Source organism: Monodelphis domestica, chromosome 8, assembly GCF_027887165.1.
Source record: "Monodelphis domestica isolate mMonDom1 chromosome 8, mMonDom1.pri, whole genome shotgun sequence".
Lineage (NCBI taxonomy): Eukaryota > Metazoa > Chordata > Mammalia > Didelphimorphia > Didelphidae > Monodelphis > Monodelphis domestica.
In genome coordinates, this window is record NC_077234.1 from 185,614,589 (window position 1) to 185,624,576 (window position 9,988).

Here is a 9,988-nt window from a genome sequence, read left to right on the forward strand (position 1 = left end):
ATACCTAGGAATCTACCTCCCAAGACAAACACAGGAACTATATGAACACAACTACAAAACACTCTCCACACAACTAAAACTAGACTTGAGCAATTGGAAAAACATTAACTGCTCATGGATAGGATGAGCCAATATAATAAAAATGACCATCCTACCCAAACTTATTTATCTATTTATTGCCATACCCATTGAACTACCAAAATACTTCTTCATTGATTTAGAAAAAACCATAGCAAAATTCATTTGGAACAACAAAAGATCAAGGACATCCAGGGAAATAATGAGAAAAAAACACATATGATGGGGGCCTTGCAGTCCCTGACCTTAAACTATATTACAAAGCAGCAGTCATCAAAACAATTTGGTACTGGCTAAGAAACAGAAAGGAAGATCAGTGGAATAGACTGGGGGCAAGTGACCTCAGCAAGACAGTATACGATAAACCAAAAGATCCCAGCTTTTGGGACAAAAATCCACTATTCGATTAAAAACTGCTGGGAAAATTGGAAGACAGTGTTGGAGAGACTAGGAATAGATCAACACCTCACACCCTACACCAAGATAAATTCAAAATGGGTGAATGACTTAAACATAAAGAAGGAAGCCATAAGTAAATTGGGTAAACACAGAATAGTATACATGTCAGACCTTTCGGTGGGCAAAGACTTTAAAACCAAGCAAGACATAGAAAGAATCACAAAATGTAAAATAAATAATTTTGACTACATCAAATTAAAAAGCTTTTGCACAAACAAAACCAATGTAACTAAAATCAGAAGGGAAACAACAAACTGGGAAAAAATCTTCATAGAAACCTCTGACAAAGATTTAATTACTCAAATTTATAAAGAACTAAATCAACTGTACAAAAAATCAAGCCATTCTCCAATTGATAAATGGGCAAGGGACATGGATAGGCAGTTCTCAGATAAAGAAATCAAAACTATTAATAAGCACATGAAGAAGTGTTCTAAATCTCTTATAATCAGAGAGATGCAAATCAAAACAACTCTGAGGTATCACCTCACACCTAGCAGATTGGCTAACATAACAGCAAAGGAAAGTAATGAATGCTGGAGGGGATGTGGCAAAGTAGGGACACTAATTCATTGCTGGTGGAGTTGTGAACTGATCCAACCATTCTGGAGGGCAATTTGGAACTATGCCCAAAGGGCGACAAAAGAATGTCTACCCTTTGATCCAGCCATAGCACTGCTGGGTCTGTACCCCAAAGAGATAATGGACACAAAGTCTTGTACAAGAATCTTCATAGCTGCACTCTTTGTGGTGGCCAAAAACTGGAAAACGAGGGGATGCCTTCCATTGGGGAATGGCTGAACAAATTGTGGTATATGTTGGTGATGGAATACTATTGTGCTAAAAGGAATAATAAAGTGGAGGAATTCCATGGAGACTGGAACAACCTCCAGGAAGTGATGCAGAGCGAGAGGAGCAGAACCAGGAGAACATTGTACACAGAGACTAATACACTGTGGTATAATCGAACATAATGGACTTCTCCATTAGTGGCGGTGTAATGTCCCTGAACAATTTGCAGGGATCTAGGAGAAAAAAAAACCACTATCCATAAGCAGAGGATAAACTGTGGGAGTGGAAACACTGAGGAAAAGCAACTGCCTGACTACAGCGGTTGAGGGGACATGACAGAGGAGAGACTCTAAATGAACACTCTAATGCAAATACCAACAACAGGGAAATGGGTTCAAATCAAGAAAATATGTAATGCCCAGTGGATTTACGCATTGGCTATTGGGGGGGGGGGGGGAGGAAAAGAAAATGATCTATGTCTTTAATGAATAATGCTTGGAAATGATCAAATAAAATATAAAAAAAAAAGGTGAAGAACCACCACTGGATTACAAAAAAAAAAAGAAACTTGTAATTCAAAAGGTAAAATAAAAATGACAAAAAACATTTAGCATTTTTACATTTAAATTCACATGGAAATAAACACCTGCCTTCTACACAGAAAAAAAAAGAAAAAAGAAAATTAAAAGGAGTTTGTTAAAATACCAAGGCATAAGTGTTCATGGGAGATTTGAACTAAGACACCTTTTAAGGACAAATTTTTCTAATAAATGTAAGACAATCCTTTAGATACACACTTATTTTTTTTTTAAACCCTTAACTTCTGTGTTGGAACCAATACTGTGTATTGGCTCCAAGGCAGAAGAGTGGTAAGGGCTAGGCAATGGGGGTCAAATGACTTGCCCAGGGTCACACAGCTAGGAAGTAGCTGAGACCAGATTTGAACCTAGGACCTCCCATCTCTAGGCCTGGTTCTCAATCCACTGAGCTACCCAGCTGCCCTTTAGGTACACACTTATAAAAGAGGATGGATCATTTTATCCTTGGCTTCTCCCCACATCACAGAAAATGAGAATAGAGCTAAGAGGGAAGGCCTTACAGGTAAGGCTAGCAGGTAACACAAAAGACAAAGGGGATGGGATCAAAGTAGGTCAGACTGACTAACTCCCAGCAGACTGATTAAGGCTAAATTCTGACTAACATGGAATACAAGCCAGACTGGAAACAGTGAGGCTAGCCATATAAATTTCAATAATTCCATCAATAGGAAATTTGTTATTACATGTAATTGGCAAAAAAATTTAAAAATAATTCCATCAACATAAAGAAGGTATCCTAAAGGAAATAATTTTTTTCTTTTCTTCCTTTTAACATGTTATAATTTTTAATAGTCATTTTCTGACATTTTTGCAATCCATGTTCTCTTCTCTCCATCCCACTCTTTTCCTCTTCTAGAAGACAGCAGGTAATAATATATTGTTGTATATGTGTTATCATACAACATATATTTCCATGTTCATTGTGAAAGAAGACACATATTGCTTATACTAGAGAAAAATTCATGAAGGAAATAAACTGAAGAATGGTATGCTTCAGTCTGCATTCTGACTCCTATGGTGACAGGTAGCCTTTTTTGTCATGAGTCCCTTGGGGTTGCCCTTGATCCTTGCATTGGTGATATTAAGTCACTTATAGTTGCTCATCATACATTATTGTGTCACTGTGTACAACATTCTCCAGGTTTGGCTCACTTCACTTTGTATCAATTCATACAAAATGTTTCTACTTTTTTTGTGATCATCTTGTCATTTCTCATGCCGCAATAGTATTCCATTACAATGATATACTACAACTTGTTCAGCTATTCCCCAGTTGGTAAATATCCCTTCAGTTTCCAGTTCTTTGCCACCACAAAAAGAGCTGCTATTAAATTTTTTTTACAAATAGGTCCTTTCCCCCTATCTTTGATCTCTTTGGAATACAAATGTAATTGTAAAAGGGTTTTGCCCAGTTTTTTGCCCCTTGGGTATGGTTCCAAATTGCTCTCTGCATTGGTTGTGTCAGATAAAACAGCTCCACCACTAATGTATTTGTATCCTAATTTTTCCATATCTACATCCTCTCTAACATTTATAATTTTCCTTTTGTGTGTGTGTCATATTAGTCAGTCTGATATGAATGTGGTATCTCAGAGTTGTTTTAATTTTCATTTCTCTAATTAATTGTGATTTGAAAGCATTCTTTCATGACTAAAGATAGTTTTAATTTCTTCCTCTGAGAATTGCCTGTTCATATCCTTTGACTATTTGTCAATCATCCTTTTATTCTCCTCTGATTATTGTGCCTCTGTCAACAAATATTCTAAGTCTCCTCTTTCCTCCCTTGGCTTTCGTGGCCAGATTCTCTCTTGCTTCTCCTCCTTCCTGTTTGGTCCTTTCTTGGATCGTCATCCATCATCCTACTCTGGAAAGAAGAGGATCCTCCCAGGCTTGAATCCCTTTGTTATTTTCTCCTTCTCGTTTTCTGATCTCTCTACTTTGGTGATCTCATTTATTCCATTGGGTTCAATTATCATCTCCCTCAAGAAAACTACAAAACCTACAGCTCCAATCTCTTGTGGACTCCAGACCCACAATATCATCTGCCTATTTGCCTCTTTACAACTCCAGCCACCCTTGATCTTTCCCTCTTCCATAGCCTTATCTAATCGGCTGCCAAATCTTGTTGATTCTCCCTCTATCACTTCTTCTCCCATTTGTAGCCTTCCCACTTCTCCCACAAGTTCCACACAGCTATCCAGATAAGCTTCCTGAGGCCAGGGTTGGAATATATCACTCTCTTGCTTTAGCAACTCCAACAGCTCCTTATTGGATAAGATAAAATACAAAACCTGGAATTTAACATTCTCCACAATTTACAATCTTTTTTCCCAGACATTGCATGTTACTTCCCACCACAGGACTACCTTCTTGCTAAACAGGCTAATCGTAGTTCTTCTCTAAACTTAATGCTCCATCTCCTAATTATGCCTTCCTACAAACTGTTTTCTATCCTTGGAATACAGAATATATTCCGTTTTCATCTCTTAGAATTCTTAACCTTCTCAAGGTTCAGCACAAGAACCAGCCCTGGAATGTCTTATCACCTCAAATTTTCTTTTTTAATTCCCCTACTGCATATTCCTGAAGGATAGAATATTTGTTTCATCTTTATAAATCCCATATTTGGCACAGAATTTTGAATATAGAAGGCACTTTAATAAATGTTTGTCTAATCAAAAACAAGATAGAATTGAGACAATGAGCATAGGTAATGCAAAAAGTTCAGCAGTTAAAGGTTAGAGAGATACAGAATGAAAGTTTGAGGGGATGGCAGAACCAATCTACTACTAATATGATGAGAGTAGAGCTGTGGGCTTTCAGAGAGAACTTGGGGAAAACATTCTGGGGGGTCCAGTATGGTAGTCAATTAGAGATTGATAAAAGCACTACCCTACAGCAGTGAGCCATTTGAAGTTTAGAAAACGTGACTTTGTAGCGTATGCAGGCTGCATAATTTTGTGACTTATTCCAGCAGTGTCCTATGCAGCAGCTCACAGTTTAGGAGCTAAGAAGATGGAAGTTACTCAGAGATGATGAAGAATGCAAGGCTGTCCTACCCGTATAACCCTGAGCAAGTCACTTCACCCGATTGCCTACCCTTGCCACTCTCCTGCCTTAGAACCAATTCAATACTTAGTATCTTAGTATCTATTCTAAGACAGGAAGTAAGAGTTTAAAAAAAATAGAAGACAGAAGGAATAAGGGACTGGAGGGTAAAGGGAATAGCCCTGCTGAATAGGTTAACTACCAGCGGTGTGATACTAAGGAAGTCACTTAACCTTGTTTGCCTTAGTGTCCTCATCATAAAACGGGATGGAGAAGGAAATGGCAAACCACTCCAATAACTTTACTGTGAAAACTCCAAATGGGGTCAGGAAGAATTGAAAACAACTGGATGACAATAATCAGGGGTAGACTGTGAAGAAAAGCTATTGTGGTCAGAAACAGGAGGTAATAGACTAGAGGAGGGAGGTTTGAGGGTTAGAGGTTGGATCAAGATGAAGAGGGGCAGTAGAAGAGGTTGAAGAAACTGATCAAACAGGAGAATTTCAGGGTTCAGGATCTTAGAAGTGAGAAAGTATTCCATGTGTGTGTGTGTGTGTGTGTGTGATTTCTACCATAGATGGATGGCTAAGGTGGAGACATAAGACTTGAAAAGGTTGATAAACAGGTAAGGTCAGTGTGTTTAAAGAGGCATCAAAATTACTACCCAAGTCACTAAGAATAAGGATAGAAGCCTGGAGGGTAGGGTGGAGGGAAAGATTTAGAACTAGGCATGAAACTCACTGAAGTGGGAGAATGGCCTCTGTGGAAGACTACCACAAAGACTGGGACAGAATGATAGAGTAAGTGGCATACACTTCAAATGAGGGCTGGTTGCCCATCTATAGTAACAGAATTCATGAATAATGTACAGATTTTTAAAATCCTGTTGTGAAAAAAAAAAACTTTGTTAAAAAAAAAACTTGCTCAGTTCTGTTCTCTATGTAATTAAAAAGTAATGGGGGCAGCTGGGTTGCTCAGTGGATTGAGAGACAGGTCTAGAGACAGGAGGTCCTGGGTTCAAATCTGAACTTTGACACTTCCCAGCTGTGTGACCCTGGGCAAGTCACTTGACCCCCATTGCCTAGCCTTTACCACTTTTCTATCTTGGAACCAATACACAGTATTGATTCTAAGATGGAAGGTAAGGATTATTTTTTAAAATTAAAAAATAATAATAATAGTAAGCATAGATGTGTTAGCTCCAAAATCTAGCAGAAGCAAAGAGAAAGAAAAGCTGGTGTTTCTACAAGGGCCATTTTATGTAAGTAAATCCTACAACAGGAAGAGTGTTGGAAGGGTAGTTTCAAGTCACCAGTTCAATCCCTCATTTGACCAATACTACTTACATGCCAGTTTTGCTAAAAGCTCTTTCTGGTCTTTTATCTCAAGGCCTCAAGGATATAAGCACTTCTTAGAATTTCCTGTATGACTCTAGGGAAAAAGCAAGTTTCCATTAGGGCTTGTCTTTATTGCTGTGGTTTAAAGTAATAACTGCCTCCCAACTTCTCAGAGGAAAAGAGTAACAGATTGGTGATACCTTAGACATTTGGAATTGAAGGCATACTACTACACTTATTGGCCCAGGGTATGCCTACTCTCTGTTGCCAAATGGAGCAAGTGCTAGGGAAAAGATATTACAATTATTCTCCATAAATAATTTCCAGTAAGTGCAGGTTGGAAGCCTCCTTTGAATGCCCTGTCTACATACCACCCCTTACTACCAACTGGATAGTTCTGGTTTGCTGAGTCCTTTGATCCAACTTGCTGGTGTTGGCCCACAGCCCAGGTAATACAAAGAGAAGACTGTAGTACTTGGCTATTTAAAGGAAGTTTAAAGTTGTAGCTGTTTTAGTAGCCAAATGAAAAAGGATCATTGATGAAACTCTGGAGATGATATATGTATACCCAATTTTACATGTAATACCCCCTAAAAACAGGGGCTAACAATTTTGGGGGTTATGGACCCCATTCAGCAATCTGACAAAGCTTATGGACTCCATCAGCATATTTTTAAATTCATAAAATACATACACTTGTAAAGGAAACCATTATTATTGAAAGAAATTTATCAAATTAAAAAAAAATTATTATCCCAAAGTTAAGAATGATATGCAGTGGCCATACTATGAGAGATACAAATTCCCTGTTGGAGGTAAGAAAAATATGCTTACCCTATATGCAGACAACACAAAGCTGGGAATTAAATGACAGGGGTGGGATCTCAAAAGACATAAAGACTCTAGGCCTAAATTTAATATAGAAAAGTAGACTATTGCAATAGTCTATTTGCTCCCCCTTTTATAGTTTGCCCACTCTAATCTATCCTCAACGAGGTTTTCAAAAAATAATAAACAAACCCTTACCTTCCATCTTAGAATCAATACTGTGTATTGATTTCAAAGCAGGAGAGCAGTAAGAGTGAGGCCAATGAGGGTTAAATGACTTGCTCAAGGTCACACAGCTAAAAAGCATAGGAGGCTACTTTTGAATCCCAGAATTCCTACCTCCAGGTCTGACTATCTGCTGAGCCATCTACTTGTCCCTTAAATTGAAATTCTTAAAATGCAAGTGTGTGAAAAATTACAGATCACAGAACTAGATGATTCTCCAAAGAACGATAGATCTTGGGAAACATATACCATTTGGGGAACTAAGGCCTGGGAAGTACGATTGAGAGGCTGATGCTTTACAATGGCTAGAAAAGGGAAGGGTCCAGTCAAGGGCTGGGCTACCTGAGAGAGGACTTTGATACAGTGAGAGAAACCACTAGGACAAAAAGGTACTTAACATTTGATTTAGATCTATAGTCCCACCAGGGCAGGGACACATAAGTACCTTAAAAGTTCATTGTTCAGTCTGTCTGGGAATTCCCTCAGGGTGAATTCTCTCGGGACAGGGGCAGACTTGGGGTCTCTGGATTTCAAATTGATACTGTCAAGGAACATTCCATCTCCCTTCTTTGTACTTTTTGCACTGATTGTCCCATCCCCCCTCTCCCCACTTTGTGGGCTTGACATCTCCAATCAGGTGAGTTCAGATTCAATGTTGTAGTCAAAGAGGTACTCAAGGATCATGGAATAGTTTACTTGGCCTAAATCTGTTCTGGAGGGTAGGGTATGGTGATTAACTGTAGCTTTCTGGCATTTACTAAGAGTCTGAAGGGTACCCACCCTAAAAAGGAAACTTTTCAATCCCTAAGTGATCAGGATGCTTTATTAACACAACTGGAGGATACTAGGAAGTTGATTCAAGAGAGGCATAGTTTGAATTTTACCCCACCTGGGCTAATCAAATATTGGCTTGGTTGCCTTTGAGGGAAAAGCCAGCTTAATCTATGTTTCCAGGAGAAGAGAGGAACTCTAGTAGACATGAATCCTTTCACAATATAACCCTCCCACCTTTTACCCTTACCGTTTTCCTTCAAAGCTCAGCTCAAGTACCACTTCCTACATGCTTGGATGGCTTGATTACCTGTTACTAGTATTTCAATTACTCTACATTATTTTTATGTGTGCATTAACTTACATGTGTATTTATTGTTTTCCCCTGTCAACATGGAATCTAGAAACCCCAAACTTGTAACCTAGTAAGATCTGCTGAACCCTAAGTTTTAGGACTAGCTTATAAATTGAAGACCCCAAAGCTTTTACTTGTTCCCTGGTTCCCTTGAGAATCCACCCTAAAGGGAATCTCAGGCTAGCACTTTCAGACTGAATGAATAATGGACCCCAAGCCTAGTGACTCTTTAGCACAATAGGCATCAGGTCAGTCTCATAAGATGAAGGTCTCAAATTTGATCCTTGAAAGGAGGGTGTGATACAGAGGGAGAGGCTTCTGGAGACAAGATCTTACTAGGCTACAAGTTTGGAGTTTCTAGATTCCCCCAAAAGGATATAAACTATTTGAAGATAGGCACTTTTATTTTTGCCTCAATATCCACAATACATGACACATAGTAAACATTTATTGAATGAATATGAAGGCTGATAGTCCTTGACCTTAAAAATTTACATCCTAATAGGACAGACAACATAGAGATGACATGTTTAGGTCAGGGATTAAAAAATCAACTTTATAAATTCAAATTTCATTGAATAATTTGTGGTTTTAATTGCTTAAGATAGGAAGGATCAATTAACCTGTCAAGAGTCACACACCTAGAGGTGAGACTTGAACATAAGTCTTCCTGGATCTGAAATAAACTGCATATGCAGGGAATATGGTTTACTTAATCCTTCCAATTCTCTCTCCCTATATCTCTCTTACAAGGCAAGACTGAATACAATAAGTAATGAGTAAATACTGTGAGGAAGACCACAATCTTTCTAGTGATCTAAGTTTAAAACCTCAGTATAATCAATAGTGAAGAAGCCAGTTTCACTGGATCCAAGATTATGTGGCTAAACATAATTTATAAGACTAGAAAGGTGGGAGAGTGAGGTGAAAGGTGAGAGAATAAACTTCAATGGTACTCTATTCCTTCTAGGTTCAAATATAAACTCATTTTGCATTTAAAGCTCTTCAGAAGCTAGTATCAAATAATCTCTCCTTTGTTTTATGTTATTCCCTTTTTACAAACATGATGGTTCAGCTATACTAGCCTCGTTACTGTTCTTCATGGATGACACTCCATCTTCTCTGTCTCTGCCCTTGCACATATGCTGCCTTCATATTCTTGCTCCTCACCTTTGACTCTTGGAATCCTTATTTCTTTCAAGGTTTAGTTCAAGTTCCTCCTTGTACAGGGAATCTTTCCTGATGTCTACCCTCCACAGATTACCCTTTCTCTTTTGAATATACTTGTATGTATGTAACTGTCTCTGGTATATATATAGAAATTTGTTTTGTTTTGTTTTTTGTTTTCTAAGGCAGAAGAGCAGTAAGGGCTAGGCAGTAGGGGTAAGTGTCTTTCGTCCAGAGTCATACAGCTAGGAAGTGTCTGAAATCACATTTGAACACAAGGCCTCCTGACTACAGGCCTGGAAACTCTTCACTGAGACACCTAGTTGTTT